General features: G+C 37.4%; 1 protein-coding gene and 1 pseudogene across 1 annotated transcript in view; both read left to right on the forward strand.

Annotated features, from left to right (window-relative positions):
- LOC112643380 (zinc finger protein 883-like) overlaps positions 1–17,979 on the forward strand; it is a 51,525-nt pseudogene extending 33,546 nt beyond the window's left edge.
- LOC112643685 (zinc finger protein 91-like) overlaps positions 1–23,130 on the forward strand; it is a 231,578-nt gene that overhangs the window by 33,549 nt on the left and 174,899 nt on the right.

Below are 23,130 nucleotides of genomic sequence, written 5' to 3' on the forward strand. Positions count from 1 at the left end.
AAATGAAAATAAAATGTCTAAATGTAATTGATTTGAGAAGTGCTTTTCAGAGGGTTCATTATACTTCTACCAATACATAATCTCTCCTTGTTCCAAAGTCTCTAATTTTGATAAAAACCATTGGGTCTTTTTTTTTTTTTTTTAAGATTTTTATTTATTTTTCATGAGAGACAGAAAGAGAGAGAGAGAGGCAGAGACACAGGCAGAGAGAGAGAGAGAGAGGCAGAGACACAGGCAGAGGGAGAAGAAGGCTCCGTGCAGGGAGCCCAACGCAGAACTTGATCCTGGGTCTCCAGGATCACACCCTGGGCCGGAGGCGGCGTAAACCGCTGAGCCACCCGGGCTGCCCAAAAAACCATTGAGTCTTTATCCAAATATCACTGTGCAGTACTTAATATACATAATTCTTAATTTGGAGCAACTTTCATATGTTTTGATCTTACAAAGATCTTAGTGAAGGCTCTATCTTCCATAATTATAGAGGGGTATAAACGGAGACAGAACATACCAATACAATGAATCTGGGAAAAACGTCAATCAAGGGTTAAATCCTATTAAACATCAGGGATCCTAGTTTTCACAGTACTGGTATTATAGTTGTAAATGTGTCTTTTGTGAAAGCTGAAATCTTAGTGTACATCATTGATTGTATCCTTACTAAACTGAAGGCTTAGAAATATAGTAAGGGTGGCAAACTGTTTACTCTTAAAAGCTCATTCAACAACAGACATTTCATAATGGGAAGAAATCTTACAAATGTAAACAGTGTGCCAAGCCTTTACTACCATTCAAAACTTATCAATGAAAGGTAATATGTAAAAAAAAAAAAAAAAAAAAAAAGAAAGGTAATATGTAGTGGGGACAGTGCTGACAAATGTTAAAAAATGTTGCAATGTCTTTAAGCATAACTACACAGTTTCTGAACATCATAGAGTGCATACTATGTGAAACTCTACAAATGTAAAGAATGTGGCAAGGAATTTAATGCATAACCAGAAGTATTCAATGTGAGATGATATATACTGGGGGATGTTTTACAAATGTTAAGAATGATGGCAAAGTCTTTACCTGGAGCAGATCCTTACTCAAAAAAAGTCTTTTATAAAAAATAAAAACATTAAAGATATAAACAATTCACAAAGTATGCAATAGAAAGGAAATATAAATAAATCAGAGCACTCACAGCAGAAAGCAATAAGGCAGTACCATGTTTTAGACATGATTCTAAATCGCAGTATTTATTACAGAGAAATATCAAAAGTTAAAACATTTAGATCAGTTACATTTTAGCATTGGACTATAGAGTCAGGAGGGGTACCAACCCCCTCTGGAAGGGGAAATCTGTGTGTAACTCTTTTTTTTTTTTTAAGATTTTATTTAGGGGGAGTCCTGGGTGGCTCAGCAGTTGAGTATCCACCTTTGGCTCAGGGCATGATCCTGGAGAGTCCCAGAATCGAGTCCCACATCAGGCTCCCTGCATGGAGCCTGTTTCTCCCTCTGCCTGGGTCTCTGCCTCTCTCTCTCTGTCTCTCATGAATAAATAAATAAAATCTTAAAAAAAAAAAAGATTTTATTTAGGGGCACCTGGATGGCTCAATCAGTTAAGCATCTCCATTCAGCTCAGGTCATAATCCCAGAGTCTTGGGATCCAGCCCTGCCTTGGACTCCCTGCTCAGCAGGAAGACTACTTTTTCCTCTCTCTGCCCCTCCCCTGCTCCTTCTCTGTCTCACTCACTGTCTCTCAAATGAATAAATAAAATCTTTTTAAAAATTAAAGAGCCATTCCGGTGCCCCTGCAGCGGTACTTAAGTTTTGAGTTCCCAAAACTTAAAACCATACCTCCATAGAAATAGCGTATTGTTGACCAGAAACCTCACCTATAACATTAACAGTTAATCATCCCCTTTTTGTGTTGTCTGTATCCTATACAGTATTTTTATAATAAAGATTAAGAAAAGAAAATATTAAGGAAATCATTACAAAGAGAAAACATGTTTATTACACCACACTATATTCATAAAAAAGAAAAAGTGTTTGTATATTGACCTACACTGTTCAAACCCATGATATCATGCTAAACTATGTATTTGTTAATATGCCTGAAAGGATCAAGGGGGAATGGATGTTTGGAGAGGGATAATTAGTTTCAGTGTGTCTTTTTCTCTTTGATGATATTTGAGATGTTTTGCATGGCAAATATTATTAATTTTACTCTGAAATCATCTCATGCTAAGCTTTTATTGCTTGTGTGCATGCAAAATGATTTGATTCTTGCTATCTCACCAACATGAGGGTGCTTCTGTGATGGGGAATTCATTTATACCTACTTTTCCATGGAAGATAGAGGCTATAATGTGAAATACAGGAAGAAAGTCCACATTGAGATGTGTGTGTTTGATGTATAAGAGTGAAATAATTACCGATTTAGTAAGGATTCAGGGCATTATTTGCATTCAAGTAAAGCACAGAAACATGCTAAATTTTAAATATTTTTGCCATTTGCTGTTAAAGGAGAATACATTGGTGGTTTATTTAAAGCTGGATATATCTTCTGCATAGCAGTTGATACTAATCAAGAATATTTGTTATTTGGTTGAAATAAAGAAATTTTCACAGATGTCTGAGGAAAGTATAGCTAACTATTCCATAAAAGGGTGTGAAATGTGGGCTCCTGGATGACTTAGGTCTGCCTTCAGCTCAGGTAATGATCCCAGGGTCCTGAGATCAAAGCCCTGCATTGAGCTCCCCTGCTCAACAGGGAGCCTCCTTCTCCCTTTCCTGGTCCTGTTTGTGCTCTCTCTCTTTGCCAAATAAATAAGTACAACATATTTTTTAAAAAGGGTGTAGAATTATTGTAAATCCACATTTACTCAATAATTAGCCTCAATTGAATAACATGGAAAGCACAACTCACAGATCCTTATTATCAAGACAAGAATATTCTTGAATGATGTAATGAGCATTTTAAGACTCATTACATCAAGACTCATAATGATTTTTTTCCCAGTGTTTTGCTTATAGTGTGTTTGAACTTAATATATTTTAATTAATAATACTAAGTGGATTTTAATGTGTTAACACTAACACTAATGTGTAATGAAAGAAATGTTTTTCCTACGCAACCTTATCCTGACCCACCTTCATCAAGGTTGCTGGTAAACAGACAGTAAACAAAGTACACTTGACCCTTGAACAACATGGGTTTTGAAATATGGTCCACCTATAGTCAAAATTTATTTATAATACAGTGTTGTAAATATATTTTCTCTTCCTTCTGATTTTCTTAACATTTTCTTTTCTTGAACTTCCTTTATTGTAGGAATACTGCATATAACATGGAAAATATATATTAATTGACTTTCTGATAAGGTTTCTTGTCAATGGTAGGCTATGAAATTAAGTATTAGGAAGTCAGAGTTATACATGGGTTTTCACCTGCTTGAGGTGTGTACGCTGAACTCCCCCTGCATTATGCAAGGGTCACTTGTACATGTTAAAGCAGTGGGATGATATCACTAATAATCTTTTTCGTGTTGGCCTTAAACCTCACATTATTTGTGATTAATTTTCTCACATACGTATTATAGCTTTTCTTTTTTGTAACCTTTGGCACATTATGATGCTTTTAATAAGGTTAATATAGAAGTAGTATTGAGAGTGTAGCTAAACAAATGTGATACTGATGATATTGTACACACTATGAAAACAGACATGTCATACTTAAGTGAATAATTTAGATTTTATTTTTCATGAAAAAGGTAGTCCAGAAGTCATGTTTCATGCTGAATCCACTCCATTTGAATGTGAATATTGAACCTTGAAATACAACTGCAAAATAGCCTCTCTGCATTTGAAAATTGGGATGATCTCTCTGGTCATGATTTTCCTTGCAATCCATATTTTCTGTTCTCAGAGAGCAGACGTGTGTCCATTGGGAGCTAAGGGCCCCTGAGTGCTTTCCAAGTCCATGCTGGCTGGCACTTCCCTGGTCAGGTGGAGCCAGAGGTTCAGACATTTGGCAGGACTGAAGGCCATTCTCTGTTGCTGGGCAGTACGATAGACTAGGCTCTGGGACTGCCCTGGTTCCCTGTTCAAGCGCTCTGGTCCTGCATAATCAGGGTTATGCTCAACACTTGGATGATGGTGCTGGCTTGGCTCTCCCCAATAGGTCTGTGAGATAGTCTTTGTGGTTGCTGAGGGTCTTTGTTCAGACTTCCTGGTGGTGGTGGTGGTGAGTGGAGCCTGTGCTCAGCAGTGGAAAGAGACTTCCAACTTGTATGCCTGCCCATATAGGGTCATAGAGTGGCCTCCATGCTCTAGTTCAACCTATTTATTGGCCGGAAACCCAAGTCAGGCACAGCTGTTGACAACACTCCTCAACCAGGTGTGTCCATCTCAGCTCTGCAGTTGGGCAGTGTCACCGTATCTCTGGGTGTTACTGCAAGGTGGAACACAGTCTGGTCTGTCAGTCTTCGAACATCTGAGCACTAGCTGTTGTAAGTCCTTACCCACCTTCTTCATGTCTGTAGGATCCCCAGTGGTCCAGCACCACAGGTTCCCCAGGAATCCCAATGAGGAAAGATCTATTTTAAGTATTTTCACAGTAGCTTTCTGGTTTGGATATTGCCAAGTTGTGGCTTTAGTTCCTGTTTTGTTTTTGTATATTACTTCCTGTTAGTATGGAGTTGGGAATTAAATTTTGGATAATCTTCTTTTTAAAATATCTAATTGGTCATTGTGACCATTTTTACTGTTATATATTTTTCTTCAATCTTTGTAGTTTGTATATGTGAGAATATAGGTCCTTTGTGTCCTTTCTGTGTCTCTATTTCTTTCTCTTCAGTTTGTGATGTAGAGAAGTTCTTAATTTTAATGCAATCCAGTTATTTTACCCTTAGTGGTTAGTGATTTTTATCATTTTTAGAAATCTCCCTTATACCAAGACCACTGAGATAGAATATTTTTGTGCTTTTCTAAAAGCATCATTATCTTTATAATTTCGATCTGAAATTTATTAAGAATGAATGTGTTGTGTGGTTTCTGTAATGACTGTTTTCTGTTTTCCATCAGATTTGATGATCAATTGAAATATATTCTGAAAATATTGTATTGTACTTATAATTTGTTTACTGCAGTCATTTCCTAATATGAGTAAATATCACCTTGATCTTGAAGCAGACTTCTCTGATTTCTCTCCATCTTTTCCTGTCTCTAGTGATGTTTACCAGTCTCACAGGACCAAACACCCAGTGTCAGTTTTGATGTCTGTCAAAACCTTCCATGGGCCTCTTTGCTCAGATGAATTATTCCTATATTCCCATAGCAAAATGGCATCCAAGGTCTTGGCAATAGGAGTCATCTTCTTGTTATGTATTGAAGCAGGAATCCTGGCAAACTGATAGCTGTTTTACCTTTACCTCTCTCTTTAGTTCACTGGGTTTAGGTTAAGTTCTCTAGATTTTATTGCCAAACCTGTGAGTGTATTCAACTCATTGGTCATTGACTCTAAAGGATTCCCACCAACTATGACAGCTTTTGGGTGAAAATATTTCTGCCATGGTTTTGGGTGGATACTTCATTTGCATGTTTACAGAGTGGCCAGAGGTGTGTTCGGTATGGTACAGTGTGGGTCTTGGGTGTCTTTCAAATCCTTAGCATTAGCTCTGTGGTGCTTGTTGGAAGCAGCTTAGAGTAAAAACTTCCGAGTACAAGAGTTTTTAATATTCTGCTGTATGTCACTGCCAAATGAGCAGCAAAATATGAAGGGAAGTGTATTGGATACTTTTGTGCATATCAGAACCAAATCCTACATTTGCTGTATACTGTATTGTTATTATTCCTTGAAATCATGTTGTGAACTCATAGTCTGGACCAGAGGTTCCATGATTTTCATCCAGTACAGGCACAAAGGGTGTGTCAAGTACATTCATAGGATCAATGTTCTTCACCTAAGTTCAGGGTTATCGATAATATTTTTGCGCTTGTGACCATCTCATTTTACACAATGTCCAGTATCTTTAGGGCTGTGTTTGTCTTTTTTTTTTTTAATTTTTATTTATTTATGATAGTCACAGAGAGAGGAGAGAGAGGCAGAGACAGGCAGAGGGAAAAGCAGGCTCCATGCACCGGGAGCCCAATGTGGGATTCGATCCCGGGTTTCCAGGATCACGCCCTGGGCCAAAGGCAGGCGCCAAACCGCTGCGCCACCCAGGGATCCCTGTGTTTGTCTTTTTAATATTCCACATTGATGATTGGTGAACACCTTTGCTGAAGTCTTCTGCCCTAATTCCTATGTGTTTTCTAATTCCCATCACTTTTATTGTATTAAGCCATGCTTCCACTGTATCTGTTCTACTTACCCAGGGTAAAGAGTACAAAATCCACTCATCTTTTCACATGTAAATTGTATGCTTCTGCACAGTTTTGTTCTTTCTTCACCCATCTCCCTTAGAAAGCTCACAACAGAAATTTAAGGTAGACCGTCATGGGTATTGGGATTTCTTTACTTGGTTGAATGCAGGGCCCACAGGGACAGTGCAGAAATGAATGTGGTAGCTCACATGATTCTTCTGTATTGTATCCTGCTGATTATAACCTTAAAAAAACATTTCCTGGTGCAAGTTGAATACATTTTATTCCAGATCCTGTGTCAGGTTAATGAGTATTTCACAAGATGGTGTACACATAGGAAAAATAGGCAGGAGCAAAGTCAGGATCAAGCTGAATAGTGGATATGTTGGGAGATGATTATCTATGGGTTTCAGTTTCTCTAGGTGTTATTGATAGAAGCATTGAAAATTTTTATTCTGTCTTTCCATTGATCTTTGTGTATAAAAAGGCTTTGAAATGTAGTGATATCATCTTGCTCTTTTTTTAAATTAATTAATTAATTTATTTATTTATGATAGTCACAGAGAGAGAGAGAGAGAGAGAGAGAGAGGGAGGCAGAGACACAAGCAGAGGGAGAAGCAGGCTCCATGCACCGGGAGCCTGATGTGGGATTCGATCCTGGGTCTCCAGGATCGTGCCCTGGGCCAAAGGCTGGCGCTAAACCACTGCGCCACCCAGGGATCCCTCATCTTGCTCTTGAGTAGAGGATGGATTTATTTACTGCACAGGAAATGGGATTGTTTTCTTTTATGACAGGAGTATGGACAGATATGCTAGGTGTTCCTTTAATATATTGTGGTTTCCTATGCTCAGAATCTCACAGATGTGGCCAAAAACCTACTTCATGTGCAGCATCTATCTGTATGAATTGTGGTTGGGGGATTGGTTTGTGAAATCAGTGTAATCCGGAAGAAGACTATGATAATTGCTGTGTCATGAGCTTGTAGGATCCTTGGACTTTGATCCAGGATCTCTTGTCTTCTACCAGCACTGGAAATTTGTTACAGGCCAACTTCTCGTATTATAGAATATGTGCAGTCTTGGAATTTTTATAGTTTTCAACATTATCCATGCACTTTATTCAAATCAAACTAGATATTCATGGGTCTGTTTCTACTTCTGTTTTTTCATGTGTTTTGTTGTTTAGATAGAAGTAAAATCATATATTTTTTTTGACATATTTCACAGCATATAATACCTTCTAGATCTATCCACATTGTCACAAATGGCAAGAAACGACCAAAATAGCAGAAACAGACCCATAGATACAGTTAACAATCTACTAGTTGCCTGAGTGAAACAGAGAGGGACAGTACACAAAATGGGTAAAGGGGAATGAATGGGAAGTACAGGCTTCAAATTATGGAATGAATAAGTCATGGTGATAAAAGATGCAGCATAAAGAATATATTCAGTGGTATTATTATTTATTTTTTAAAGATTTTATTTATTCATTCATGAGACACAGAGAGATTGAGAGAGAGGCAGAAACACAGGCAGAGGGAGAAGCAGGCTCCATGCAGGGACCCCGACGTGGGACTCGATCTAGGGTCTCCAGGATCAGGCCCTGGGCTGAAGGCGGCGCTAAACCGCTGAGCCACCTGGGCTGCCCTATTCAGTGGTATTATTATAGCATTATATCGTGACAGACATTAGTTCACTTGTGGTGAACGTAGTAGAATTTATAGAGTTGTCAAATCCCCATTTGTATACCTGAACAAGTGTAACAATCTATGTCAATTATACTTTAATACGATTATACTTTACTACAAAACAAAATAGAGGGATGCCTGGGTGGCTCAGCAGTTGAGCGTCTGCCTTTGGCTCAGGGCATGATCCTGGAGTCCTGAGATTGAGTCCCACATTGGGCTCCCTGCATGGAGCCTGCTTCTCTCTCCGCCTGTGTCTCTGCCTCTCTCTCTTTCTCTCATGAATAAATAAAATCTTAAAAAGAGAGAGAGGGGTGCATATACATATATAGGTTCAACTACGTTCTTTAAAACTTGCATGTAAAGAAAGCTAACCTACTCCAAATGAAGCTAATCCTACGTATTCATAATAGGATTAGATTTAGGAAAGCAAATTAATCTGTAACACAGTGGCGATAAGGGTAAATTGCTGAAGAAAGGAGAAGACTAGGGAGAGAGGAGTGAGTTCGTGGCAGGGTGAAGAAGTGAATAGGACACAGAAGAGCCTGGAGTACTCACTGGCTGAGCAGCCTAAGACATGGAAGAACAGTCATTCGTGTGAGAATTTCTTTTTTTTTTTTATTTTTTTTGAAAAATTTTTTATTTATTTATGATAGTCACACAGAGAGAGAGAGAGAGAGAGAGAGAGGCAGAGACACAGGCAGAGGGAGAAGCAGGCTCCATGCACCAGGAGCCCCATGTAGGATTCGATCCCAGGTCTCCAGGATCGCGTCCTGGGCCAAAGACAGGCGCTAAACCGCTGCGCCACCCAGGGATCCCATCGTGTGAGAATTTCTTAAATAGTTTTCCCTGCAGTACTTTCTCTCTCTCTCTCTCTCTCTCTCTCTTTCTCTCTCTCCTCTCTCTCACCAGTGACATGTATGTAATAATGGCCACATGTCTCATGAGTGCTTTTCTGAATAAGTGCATTCTTTTGAGGATACAGGATATTGCAACTGATTTTATTTCCTGTGCTCAGTTTAGGCTAAGTCAGGTTTTAGGAAGAAGTCTGACATGAAAACAGAAGAGATGCTGTAGCATGTAGCACTGAGAATTAGTAAAAGGGCAGGAAAACCTTTATATTTTAAAAATCTGTGTAATCTGTGAGGTCCAAGCTAAGAAATCCAACATTGTATCAGAAGCAGATTGCACCTGTGTTACTTGTTGTTTTGGATGCTACTTCCACAAATATGTTTGACATGATGACTTGAAGAAGGATAAATAAAAAGAGGCCCAGAGAAGAGTGGCTGATGGAGTTCACCATGCAGGGGTGGAGTCAGCTTGAAAGAAAAGTAAAGGGAAGGAAGGACTCCAGGCTCACCTAACTCTTCCTGGTGTTTAGGAACCCTTTGAAACCTCATCTGTGATGCAGGTCTGGAATTCTGTCTGGAGCCTTACATGCTCAACGTTTGCCCAGAAGCAGCAGAGTACTTCAGAGTATAGAAGTATTTTTTGTTTTTGTTTTTTGTTTTTTTTTTTTAAGTATACTTGGTGCTCTTGACTGAACCTAATCTGGATTCCACGAATCCTTGATTCAATCCCTTGGTTCCCATGTGAGGTGTGCCTCTTCCTTCTAGTTTTCCACGACCTAGAAAGGAATCAATTTTTGTCATTTTTTGGTTAAACCTGAGAGATAAATGAGGTAGGGAAGCCATAGATTAGTCCTGGCATTAAATGAACTTTGTTCTTTTTCCACTTGACTAGATTAGTAACATTGTACACAGAGATACCTTGCTATGGACATGCTGAGGAAAGAATAGAACATTATACTGAGAGAAAAAAATTGGGACAGGACGTTAGTCAAGCATGAGGACTAGGACTTGTATCCAACCTTCCAGTCCATCTGTGCTGTAGCGAAGAAATCCCACAGTGTTTCCGGAACCCTGGAGGACATTATTATTATTATGATTATTTTTTAAAGATTTTATTTATTTATTTATGAGAGACACAGAGAGAGAGGCAGAGACACAGGCAGAGGGAGAAGCAGGTTCCATTCAGAGAGCCCGATGTGGGACTTGATCCCAGGTCTCCAGGATCACGCCCTGGGCTGAAAGGGGTGCTAAACCGCTGAGCCACCCGGGCTGCCCCCTGGAGGACATTATTAAGTGAGGGCAGGGCATCTCCAAGAGATGAGAGTTCCACAATTGTCATTCATCAGCTAACCTCCCATGTCAGGGTCTCTGGACCAAGCCTTTGTGATTTAGCTTATTAGAATGCAAAGAGGAGCCTGTGAAAGCCTGTGTTCACACCTGAAAGACAAAGCCCAAACACATTGTTCTAGATTACAGAGTGTGGATTCTACCTGTGACTTGATATTTGAATAATATGGATGTTTTCGTGTTTACATTTTGGACATTTATTTCACAGCACTTATTGCATGTCCTTTGGAAACGTTAGACATCTGACACCAGTGTGACCCATTATTAGAGGTTCATGCACCTTGTTTCCTCTGTGTTCTGTGCCAGATCCGTCCACTATAAGGTTAATAGTTTTTCTCATTTAGTATTATGTACTTTGGGAGGAGAAGGACAGGGCTAGCTCACCCCTACTTTTCCATTGTTCTGTTCTTGTATTTATGTCTGTAGAGCATTATTTTAGTAACTGTGGCTTTGTTGTATGTTTTAAATCAGGGAGTATGGTGCCACCAACGTACTGTTCAGATCGAAAATTACTCTGTTGGTGTTATCCTGTGACATCCACATGAGTTTTAGAAGGGGTTTTGATTTTTCTGCCAAAAAATATGGCATTGGGATTCTGATGGAAATTTTCATAGAAATAAAAACAGTAATGTTATTATTTGTTCTGATCTCTATTTATGTCTGGTTTTTCTTTGTTATATCCTTTCTTTCCTAAATTTATTTGTTTCTTTTTTTCTAGTTCCCTATAGTGTAAAGTTTATTTGAACTTTTTTTTAAACTCAAGCATATATAGAATTTTATTTTATTATTTTATTTTATTTTATTTTATTTTATTTTATTTTATTTTATTTATGTTTTTCATATATAGAATTTTAAAAGTGAAAGTCTAGTAGGGAAAATGAGCAGAAATAAGCATTACACATGATGACCAAGCAATAAAACAGCATAAAAATAAAAATAGGCATTCTTTAGGGTTTTCTATAGATCATGTCATCTATGAACAGAGTTGTTTTTTTTTTCCATTGGATTCCTTTTAAGTATTTTTTTCTTGCCTAATTGTTGAGACTAGAATATATAATACTATGTTGAATGGAAGTACTGAAGTCACTCCATTATCTTGTTTCTGGTCATACAGAAGAAGCTTCAGCCTTTTACTATTTACTATGTTAGATTTCAGCTTTCAGTACATATATGTCTTATATTGGGCTGAGGTGGTTTCCTTCTGTTCCTAATCTTGAATGTTTTTAATCATGAAATGGTGTCCAATATGTTCACTTCCTTGTTCTGCACCAATTAATATGAACATGTAATGTTTGACCTTCATTCTGTTAATACACACTCTTAAATTTATAGATTTCCAAATGCTTAAAGACCCTTGAACTCTAAGAAGAGTTCTCACTTGATTATGTTGTAAAATAATAAAACTCTTTTGATTCAGTTTGCTTCATTTTATTGTGGGTTTAGTATAACTATTCCTCACAGGTAGAAGTTTGTAGTCTTCTTTGCTTATAGTGTTTTCCTTTTGCATTGATAACCTGATAAAGCTGGTATCACAGAGATTAATAGTGTCCCTTCTCTTTACTCCTTGGAAATGTTGGAGGCGATTTGAAGTATTTTCTCTTTAAATGTTTGAATTATCCAGTGAATATATCTGGCATAGGATTTTCTTTGTTGGGAGTTTTTTTATTATTATTTTTTCAATCTACTTAGTAGTGGTAGATTACTTGAGATTTGTATTTTTTTTTAATTTCTCCATAATGAAGTCAGGTGGGTTATACCTTTTTGAGATTTATAGTCATTTTTTTGATATCTGTCTGTGGGCATATAATTATCCATCGTCACCTCTTATAATTGTTTTTATTTCTATGGTATCAGTTATATTGTGTCTGGTTTCACTTCTTTACTTCTCATTTTTCTTAGTGTTCTCTCTTTCATTCTTTGTTTAAAGTATATCAATTTTGTTGATCTTTCCTGAAAATGCAGTCTTCCTATTGATGTTTTCCTGTTTTTGCTTTCTTATTTCATTGGTTTCTATTTTAAGTTTAAATTTTCTTCCTTCTGCTATTTTTGGGCTCAAATGGTACTTCTGATTTTTTTTTTGAGGTACAGGAATGTGATGTGTGCTTCAGCATGACAGTACTATGGAATTATGTGATAGGCTATGCGATCTTGACATGGTCTGCACGTTTATGTCTCCTGGAGGAATGAAGTCTTGATGTTTCTTTCTCAGCCATATTGCTGAAGTTCTGTGATTGATTTTAATTTTGCATATTAGAAGCTTTCATTATATTCATCTGAGAGTAGTAAGTGGAATGATTTTACTTTTCTCTTATTCAATATCTTTCAGCTGTATCTTCGCATGGCACCCAGAGTTTCCTGTCAAAGCTGTGCATAGAAGCTTCTTTCCAAAACGTGGCAGTGGGTAGATATAAACATAGTGCCCTTGAGAATTTACACTTAATGATAGACTGGAAAAATGATGGGGAGAGTGAAGAGCATCAAAGATATCATGAAGGACATATCCAAACTGAGACAACTGTCCGTAATATGAATCTCACTGCCCAAAATGGTGAAGGATATAAAACATTTTGGAAAACATCCCTTAAGTCTGCTATTTCTGCAAAGCAGTGTGTTTCTATAAGCAAAGGCTCAAATCAAATGGTGAAAGATACATATTTGGAGAACGAAAAGTTGGAAAATCTGGAAAGTTACTTAGTCCATCCTGAAAATAATTATTTGAACCACCTTGAAAGTAGAATTGGATTGACCTTTGAGTCAAATATTTCTGAAAATCAGAGATTTAAAAATGAAGAACAGAGTGCTAAGTGGGATCCATTTGAGAAGCCTTTTACTGAGGAATTAACCCTACAAAACGACCAGAGCATTTTCAATGAAAACAGAATTGCTCAATGCAATGAATCTGAGAAAAAATTTAACCAGGGTTCAAATGTTAATAAACACCTAAGGATTCATTTTCCAGAGAATCATTATGAATGTGACAAATGTGTGGAAGTCTTTTATCAAAGCTCCAACCTGATTATACATAAGAGTAACCCTATGGGAGAGAATCCTTATAAATATAATGAATGTGGGAAGTCTGGTAATCAGTCCTCCAATGTTGGTGATTATCAGAGAATTCACATGCATAGATGTAATAAACCTGAGAACATGTTGAGTCAATCATCAGAACTAAACATACATAACACAGTCACTACTGAACAGAAAACTTATATTTGTGAGGAATGTGGTAAGGCCTTTGACTGGCACTCATCATTGTCTCAACAGCCAATGCATATTGGAGAGAAACCTTACAAATGTGAAGAATGTAGCAAGGTCTTTATCCACCACTCACATCTTATTCAGCAGGACAGAATTCATCCTGGAGAGAAACCTTACCAATGTGAAGAATGTGGAAAGGCCTTTAACCAGCACTCAATGCTTACTCGACATCAAAGAATTCACACTGGAGAGAAACCTTACCAATGTGAAGAATGTGGCAAGGCCTTTAACCAGCACTCAAATCTTATTCAACATCACAGAATTCATACTGGAGAGAGACCTTACCAATGTAAAGAATGTGGCCAGGCCTTTAATCATCACTCAAGCCTTACTCAACATCACAGAATTCACAGTGGTGAAAAACCTTACCAGTGTAAAGAATGTGGCCAGGCCTTTAACCAGCATTCAAACCTTACTCGACATCACAGAATTCACAGTGGAGAGAAACCTTACATATGTAAAGAATGTGGCCAGGCCTTTAATCAGCACTCAAAGCTTACAGAACATCTCAGAATTCATACTGGAGAGAAACCTTACATATGCAAAGAATGTGGCCAGGCTTTTAACCGGCACTCACATCTTACCCGACACCACAGAATTCATAGTGGAGAGAGACCTTACCAATGTAAAGAATGTGGTAAGGCCTTTAATCAACAATCAAAGCTTACTGAACATAACAGAATTCATACTGGAGAGAAACCTTACATATGTAAAGAATGTGGCCAGGCCTTTAACCGGCACTCACATCTTACTCGACATCACAAAATTCATAGTGGAGAGAAACCTTACATATGTAAAGAATGTGGTGACACCTTTATCCAGCACTCACATCTGACTCGACATCACAGAATTCATACTTGAGGGAATCCTAAGCAAAGTAAAGAATATGTCGAGGCCTTTAAGCAATGCTAAAGCCTAACTCCTGATCAGAGGATTTATACTGGAGATTTTGCAAACATGATTAATTTGGCAAGCCCTTTAATCAGAATCAAGGTTTATTCAACATCAGAGACTTCATATTTGAGAAAAAAAACTTAAATGTAAAAAATGGGTTAAAACCTTTATGATTGCTTAACCATTACTCAACATCTCAGAGTTCATACTGAGGAGAAACATTACAAAGGTAAAAGAATGTCTCAAGCCTTTAGCTGGAACTCACAACTTACTCAAACATCATAATTCTCATACAGCATAGAAACTGTAAAATATAAACTAAATTGCAGTGCCTTTAACTTGAATTCAATCCTTAATATCTGAAAATGCACACTAGATTCAAGTCCTACAAATGTAATGAATGAAGAAAGACCTTCATTTTAATATACACTGTAGCAAACACCAGAGAGACCATAAAGGAAAATAACTTAAAAGACACAAATATTTAGAAATATATGTAAGTGAACTTCAAATGTCGAAAATGCCATAGAAATCAAGTAGAAAGCACTACATCATCAAAATACTCATGATAAGGAATAATAATAAAGTTAAACTGTTAGAAAATGTATATGCTCTTATGCTTCAGAAGATTAAGTTGATGGATATTTGCATAGGTCTAATTAATTTCAATTTCAATATGTGCTTTTTTTTTTACATTGACCGTATTTGAGATTTGTGTCTAGTAAATAATGTATTTCTACTCTCAAGTCACTTCAGCAAATTCATTTATTTTTAGTGTGTGTGACATTATATGACTGATGTTGCTACATCAAAGATATGAGATCCCAGCTTCATTAGGTGGGCCTCATGCATATCTAAGTGTCCATGGAAAAGGAAGGACAATATAATATACAATATATAAAGAAAATCTAAGTAAAGATATTGTTTGTGGTTATAATATTAACTACAGTTGTCATGATGTACATGTTCAGAACATCATTCTCCATTTATTAAAACTAAAGAACTTCCTGAATATTATAATTTAAATATTTTACCAACTGGTATTGTAGGAAAAAGAGGTGGAAATCCAGTAAAATACTGATGTATCCTCATGATAGCAATAGTTAGAAGTAGATAATATTAGTGGATGTGGTTGAAAGGAAGAAATCCTTACAGTAGAAAGAGGATAGCTAACTCTTCCTCGACATGACATACAATTTGTACATCCACATTTGGTGAGAATACCTCATGCCTGAAAATTATTGAAATCACTACTCCCACATCAGTGCTTGAATACTTTTTAATGCTTCTGTAGAAGGATGTAAGGATATAATCCTTGAGCAAGAATTATGAAGGGGATTGAAATGCATAACTTAGTCTATTTGTGAACTTAATATATTTTACTTAATAAAACAATGGTTTTTACCATGTTAATATGGATATGTAATGAATGAAATGTTATCCGACTACCAGTGTTAACCAGTCTCATTTTATATAAGGTTGTAGGTAGCTGATGGTATCTATCACCTATTTTGTAATGCAGTGGAAATATATCTAGTAATCCATTTTCTCAGTGGCCTTAATGTTTAGATAATGTGTGATTATTTTTTTCCCTTAGCATATCTATTGTATCATTTTCTCCTCCTTGGGACTAGTGGGATAATATAATGGATATACTATAGATAGTATATGGGTCTTATTGACTGATTGAAGTACTCCACGATAATGCCATTTGGCATACATTTTGTATGCGCAGTAGTTTTGCAGGGGACTTGAAGTGAAACAAGACCATATCACTAGTGCATTCCGTACATGACACCCTATAGAATCAGAAATTAATGTACCTTCCAATTTGACATTCCCAGCCTACGCTTTTGAGCAACCATTTCTTGTCTCCCATGACTTTCCCCTCCTGTGTCCCTTAGAGAAGACTCAGAGCTTACATAAACCTGTTTTAGTTTGAATGGCCTAATCTGGATTTTGATCAGGGACTCTAAAAGCACTCTCCCATAGCCCCTAATAACAGTATGTGCCCCATATCATAAGTGTGGGTGTTTTTTTTTCATGTTTCTGTGAAGTAAACATACACTTTTAACAATGGTTGTTGTGTAATAGATAACCCATAAGTTAGAGAAATATATTCCATTAGGAATGATCTTGTAGCCCCAGGTAAGAGAAAATACAGAAGTTGAGGAATTGGCATGAATTCTGCATGTGGAGAGATGACATCTTTCCTGGGTTGTATAACTGACTCCTTGGATTTAGAAAAATAATTTATACTTCTTTATTTTCTTAATTATCTCCAGATTTCCATTTCTATTTATACCCAGTTTTATTTCAACCTACATAGGCATCTCAAATGTTCTTTGCCTGTGTTGTGGTTAAAGCGTTCTTATGGACCTCTTAATTTTGATTAGAGACAGGTAAGGCCAATGGGTAACAATTCAGAAATTCAGACATTTAGCATTGGCATGTGAGAGGCAAATATAAATGAAACATAATGATGGTACTGTCCTTAGAAAGATAAGTCCTATTAAAAGGAAGTGTGAAAAACTCTTTCCAATGTGGGGAGGGAACTGGAGGTGGCTCCCTTTAGTCACTGCAAAGGCACAGGCAGCTCTTGGTGGTGTCATCTGATGAATAAATGTAACGGAACAAAGGAATTTTAAAGTGTGGTGGCTTCTGAGGAGTACGGAAGTCCTATTTTATCTTCATGATTGAGTTGAATTCCTGTGTGTTAGCATCAGATGCTGTTGGATGACAATGATGACTGCCGAGGCCTAGATCAGAGGCAGTAGATGCAGGAGGAGTATTGGATGATGCAGTCATTTAGTGCATAGCTTCAAAATGTCACATGGCAGAGTAGATAGATATTGGAGATGAAGAAGCCTTTTGGACACTGATATACATAGGATCAGCAAGGTGTGTGCTGTGGTTGCTCAAAGCACTAGTATGCTAGATATATAAGCCTAACATAGTTTAGATTCACTATAGAAGAGTAACCTTTTATGGAAGGTGATGTGTTGCTCTGTGGGACCCTCCTCCCTTTAGTGAGCACCATGATGAGTATAGTCCCATGCTCTGGCCCTGTCTACGCCATGGATTCATTGAGGAGTGGTACAGCAGTCAGTGACAGCATTTCTGCTTCAGTCAGTCTGGTGCAAGTGTTCATTGACTGATAAATGAATAAGGAATATGTGCTATATGTATAGAATGGAATACCATTTAACCTTAAAAAAGGAGTGAAATCTTGGCATTTGCAATGACATGGATGGAGCTAGAGAGTATTATATTAACCAAAAGAAGTCAGAGAAGGATAAATACCATATGATCTCACTCATATGTGGAATATAAGAAACAAGCAATGGGAAAAAAAAGAAGACAGACAAATCAGGGAATAGACTTTTAACTATAGAGAAGAAACTGGTCATTATTACCAGAGTGGAGGTGGATTGGGGGATGAGTTAAATAAGTGATGGGAATAAAGGTGTGCATTTGTTGTGTTGAGCACTGGGTTTTGTATTGAATTGTTCAGTCACTATTGTACACCTGAAACAGATATGACAGTGCATGTTAACTCACTGGAATTTAAATAAAACCTTTAAAAAATATTTTGTTTTTTTAAAGATTTAAGAAATTTTTTCCCTTAAGTTAACTGACTTGAAGAAGTTGCACAAAATATACCTTTGTAAACAAATTGGAACATATATCTTTTCTCCCTGATTCTTCCAGAATTCAGTCTCAGTAACTTTTTATCCATATATATATATTTGTATAATTTTTCTTAGAACCTGTTCTCATGATGACAAGATAAAATCATAAATACTGGTTATATAACCCTGGCTTTGACTAGAATGTCCTATTGCGAGGGTAAAATGCTAGATCAGTAACATGAAATAATCTACCATTTCAACTTTTAATATTTGAAACACCCAAGGAAGTTTCAGATGGGGGAACTGAAGGATTTCAGGACAACCTCTCTCTACCCACCTTCCCCCAGAATGTGCCACTTTGGATAATTGGAGTTGAAGAATCTAAATTGGGGGGTCTTTCCAGAATATATTAACAGTGACAAAGTTTATCCCTGAACCATCTGTAAGGTAAGACAAAAAGCTAATTTACCAAATATGTACTCTTCTTACCACCGTGCAAAGTGTTTTTTTTTTCCTGCGAAGCTCCAGATCTCTACCCCTTTTTCTTTAATGATGGTATTTGTACCTCATCTTGACTGACAGTCTTTGGAGCTTCCACCGTATGTCGATTTTTCTGCACATACACCTATTAAATTTTATTTTCCTCTGATAATCTGTCTCATGTGAATTTGATTCTTAGTCTAGCTAAAAAGATCTTTGAGGGGACAAGTATTTGTTGAGGCAATTTAATTTTAATGCCTCATTTCCTGGTATTTAAGTAAAAAAAGTGTAGCAGTAGAAAATAGTTGTACAGGAGTTAATATTTTTGAGCTCGGGTTTTGACCCTATTTCAGAAGTTCCTTTATTTAGTTTCCTGCAGGGATATTATCACTGTTCCCTTTCAAAACTTGTAATTAGGGCAGCTGAGGTGGCTCAGCAGTTTAGCTCCACCTTCAGCCCAGGGCGTAATCCTGGAGACCCGGGATCGAGTTCCATGTCCGGCACACTGCATGGAGCCTGCTTCTCCCTCTGCCTGTGTCTTTACCTTTTTCTCTCTCTCTGTGTCTCTCATGAATAAATAAATAAAATCTTAAAAATATAAGAGCTTGTAAGTAGGGGTGTCTGGGTGGTGCAGTAGGTTAATCATCTAACTCTTGGTTTTGGTTCAGGTCATGATCTCAGGGTCATGAAATGGAGCCCCGGGATTGGGCTTCATACTGAATGCTGAGTCTGCTTGAGAGTCTCTCCCTTGCCCTCTGCCCCTCCCCCACCCTGTGTTCTCTCTTTCTCTAAAGTAAGTAAATCTTTTTAAAAATCTGTTACAAAAGCTTCTAAGTAACAGTTAAAATATGTATCTCTCAGTTTTTTTTTTCTCAGTTTGTTTAGTTCAATGGATGGCTCTCTTGAGGATGTATAAATACACAAATTAAGTATCCAAAGGAGTTCTCATTTAGACTACTTGAGCATTAAAATCTTTGGTATACTTTTCTATTTGTTTAGATATTTGCAAATAGGTAATCTGTGTATTAAACATGAGTCCCACAAGATTGTTGGAAAGTGGTTGTCTATTCCCTTTTGCCTATTATGGTTTATTCTCCATCCTAATTGGTTGAAATGCCCAGCACTACCTTTGGCATTTTAGTTCTGAATTGTGGTAATTAGAGTGGTCTTGCTCCTTCAGGTGTCACCCTGGATGGAGATGGTTGATTGTATTTTGTGTCTTGGTTTTGCTCAGCTTAAGTGGCTGATTCTTCTATGCTTCTCTTGATGGAGAAATTATTTGTGTTGGGAATGGGAATCCCTCTGGGGTGGCTGCCAGGTGGCTGAATTTGTGCCACTTTCTACTGAGATGAAGTAATGTCCTTTGTCTTCAGAATCTCATCTATGGAATGTGTCAAGCCACAATGTGAAGAATTTTAAATTTCTAAGAGAAAGATTTCATCTGTGCCACATATTTACAATCTGTGCTTCTCCTTATGCTCAAGTGTTTTGTGGCCATGCAATATTACAAAAGAAGATCACCTTCCTTTTCGTAGAATCATAACTGAACACCAACTGATTTTGTAACAGGCAGCCTAATGGGTTCTGAGCTAGATCAGAAACATTTCCCATTGCTAGCCAAAAACAACACAAGCACAGAACCAGGACCACAAAGCCTCTGAGATTCTGTAACTTGTTACAATCAGAAGAGGACTAGTCCTTATCAGAAGGAGCTTATGATGAAACTCCATCCAAGTAATAAGAAATTTCTCTGGTATTGTCACATGCTAAGGTATTTAACAAGAGAGATCTTCCCGGCCAGCTACCTTATTTCTCTCACTGGCAAATAAAGCATTATACCCGAGTATAGTAATTATATATTTTCTATCATAGTCTTTGTATTTTTAATTTTTATTTATTTTTTTTATCATAGACTTTTTAAAGCCAACTTTTTTGTTTTTACTTTTTTAAGATTATTTGAGAGAGGCCCTACAAGTGGGGTTAGGGCCAGAGAGAGGATAAATTAAAGAATATTTAACAGAGTCCCCACTAAGTGGTGAGCCTAACTTGGGACTTGAGCCTATGACCCTAAAATCCTTACCTGAGCAGAAATTAAGAGTCAATCACACAACCGAAAGAGCTAACCAGGTGCTACTTAAAGCTAAGTTTTTGATATGCACAGTCCTTTTAAACTAAACTTTCTTTGTTGTTTCATGACAGTTTAATTCTAAATTTTATTTTGTACCTTTATTTTTTGATGTAAAAAGTATTTTCTAAAGATTTTATTTATTTGAGAGAGCGAGCATGAGCAGGGGAGAAGGGCAGAGGGAGAAACTGACTCTGCTGATCATGGAGCCCAATGCTGGACTCTATTCTAGGACTCTGGTATTGTGACCTGAGCTGAGGGCAGACGCTTAACCAGCTGAGCCACTCAGGCACCCTTATTTTATACCTCTAAAATAGAATTGCTTTGGGGTCACCTGGATGGCTCAGTCGCTTAAGCACCTACCTTTGGTTCAGGTCATGATCCCAGGACCCAGGGATCAAGTCCTGCATTGGGCTCCCTGCTCAGTGGGGAGCCTGCTTCTCCCTCTCCTCCTGCCTCTCTGCAATCCTCCTCCCACTTGTGCTCTCTCAAATAAATAAGTAAAATCTTTTACAAAATAAATATAAACAAAATAGAATTGCTTTTGACATGAATTTTTGCTTAATATGTAAGTTGAGATCAAATGGGCTCTTGGGCCCTTGGGCAGGTGCTTTGTGATGGGTCTATATCAGAACAAATGTAAACGGGTTACAAATATTACAATCCTAGAACGCTCCTTGCTATATAAATGCATTACTTCTGCTGCTCTTTAGAATGTAATACGTTAAATTAAGAAAATTGTATATATAGTGTGACATCATTACCTAATAACTTCTTGCATCCCCTTTTTTTTTCTTGCATCCCTTTTTATATCTAATATTAAATATTAGATTGGGCAGTTATACTCTTGCCAATACTATCCAGACTATGTAAATTTATAAAATAAAATTTTGAAATCCTCATTCTTTTATATTCAAACCAAGGACATAAATGCTAGTGTAGGGCTCAGAAGCAAAATATATTTTAATTGATTATTTGAGAAAATGTCAAGTCTTTTCCAGAAAAATCTAAGATATAAGATACATAATAATCCTAGCCTGCTGACACTAAGGGAAAAAAAGTACCTTATTCACTCTTTCATCCCGTGATTTGCTGATCCCTACTTACTTCCAAATGATAACACTGTAGTGAGTTATCTATGCTGATACCTCTGAAAGTAAGCCCTGGACCAAAATTTGATTTGTGTTTGTTTGTTTATTTGTTATTTTATTTATTCATGAGAGATAGAGAGAGAGAGAGGCAGAGACAGGCAGAGGGAGAAGCAGGCTCCATGCAGGGAGCCCGACGTGGAACTGGATCCCGAGTCTCCAGGATCAAGGCCCTGGGCTGAAGGCGGTGCTAAATCGCCGAGCCACCTAGGCTGCCCGTTGTTTTATTTTAATTTTTTTAAAGCTTTTATTATTTGAAAGAGCAGAGTGAGTGGGGAAAGAACGAGAGTAGAGAGGTAGGGTCAGAGAGATAAAGAAGCAGGCTTGGCGGGGAGCCTGACTCAGGACTTGATCCCTGGATCCTGGGATCATGACCCGAGCTTAAGGTAGTAGATCCTTAACCAACTGAGCCACCCTGATTTGTGTTTTTAAATCAGCAAGAACGATACATTTGATGGTATGAAATTGGAAGTGTCAAGGGCTTTCTTTAGTGACTGAGCAAAATGGTGTCTCCACTTTTGGTTTATTGTGACCTGTTTTCACTATTTGTGCTTTGTATATATCTAATAGTTTATTGATGTGAAAACCAAATTGTGTGATAAAAATCTCTGAATTTAAGCATATTTGAAATTCTTTTGTTACAAAGAGAACATTTATAGACAATTCAGACTTTCATTGCCTTATTATTTAGAATAGGGTGAATTTGAACAATTCTATAGTTGTGAACTCTTCACAAATAATAGAAATGGTGTAATTTTGTGGCCTAAGTTAAAACTGGAAAAAACAAAATTCATAGACCCATGAGATCATGTTAACAGGTGTCCTTGATAAATTCTGGTGCTGCTTCACCTTATACCCTAAAGATGTAGTTCATCTCAAAACACTTTGAATCAGAAACATATCTTTCTTCTTTATCTGAGAGGTTTTATGAGTTGCATCCTGTACTTTTATCTGTAGGATGTACTTTTACTGTAAGCGAGTGGGGTCACATTGTTATGTCTTGAGCCTAGGCTCCACGTTCCTTATCTGGTATGGTATGGCTGTGCCTGGGGATATATGACCTGTGGTGTGCATTATCTCAGATGAACAGAGAAGATCAATGCTGGCTTCAGAAGATCAATTTTGTGTTGACTCTGTCAGGGATCTTGAATTTCTGTCCCTTTTAAGGTCCTTCTAGCTGGACTAAGAATCCAATTGAAATGAGACAGATGATCAGGAAAAATCAAACTAAATTTTATAAGTGTAAGGAACCTTCACAGGTAGGGAGATCCCAAAGGCAGTTCAAGCAAAATGAGGTGTATACATCTTCCTGAACTGGAGGAGGAGAATCTGGGATTGTCAAGTGGAGAAATACAC

This window comes from Canis lupus, chromosome 1 (assembly GCF_003254725.2).
Source record: "Canis lupus dingo isolate Sandy chromosome 1, ASM325472v2, whole genome shotgun sequence".
Classification (NCBI taxonomy): Eukaryota; Metazoa; Chordata; class Mammalia; order Carnivora; family Canidae; genus Canis; species Canis lupus.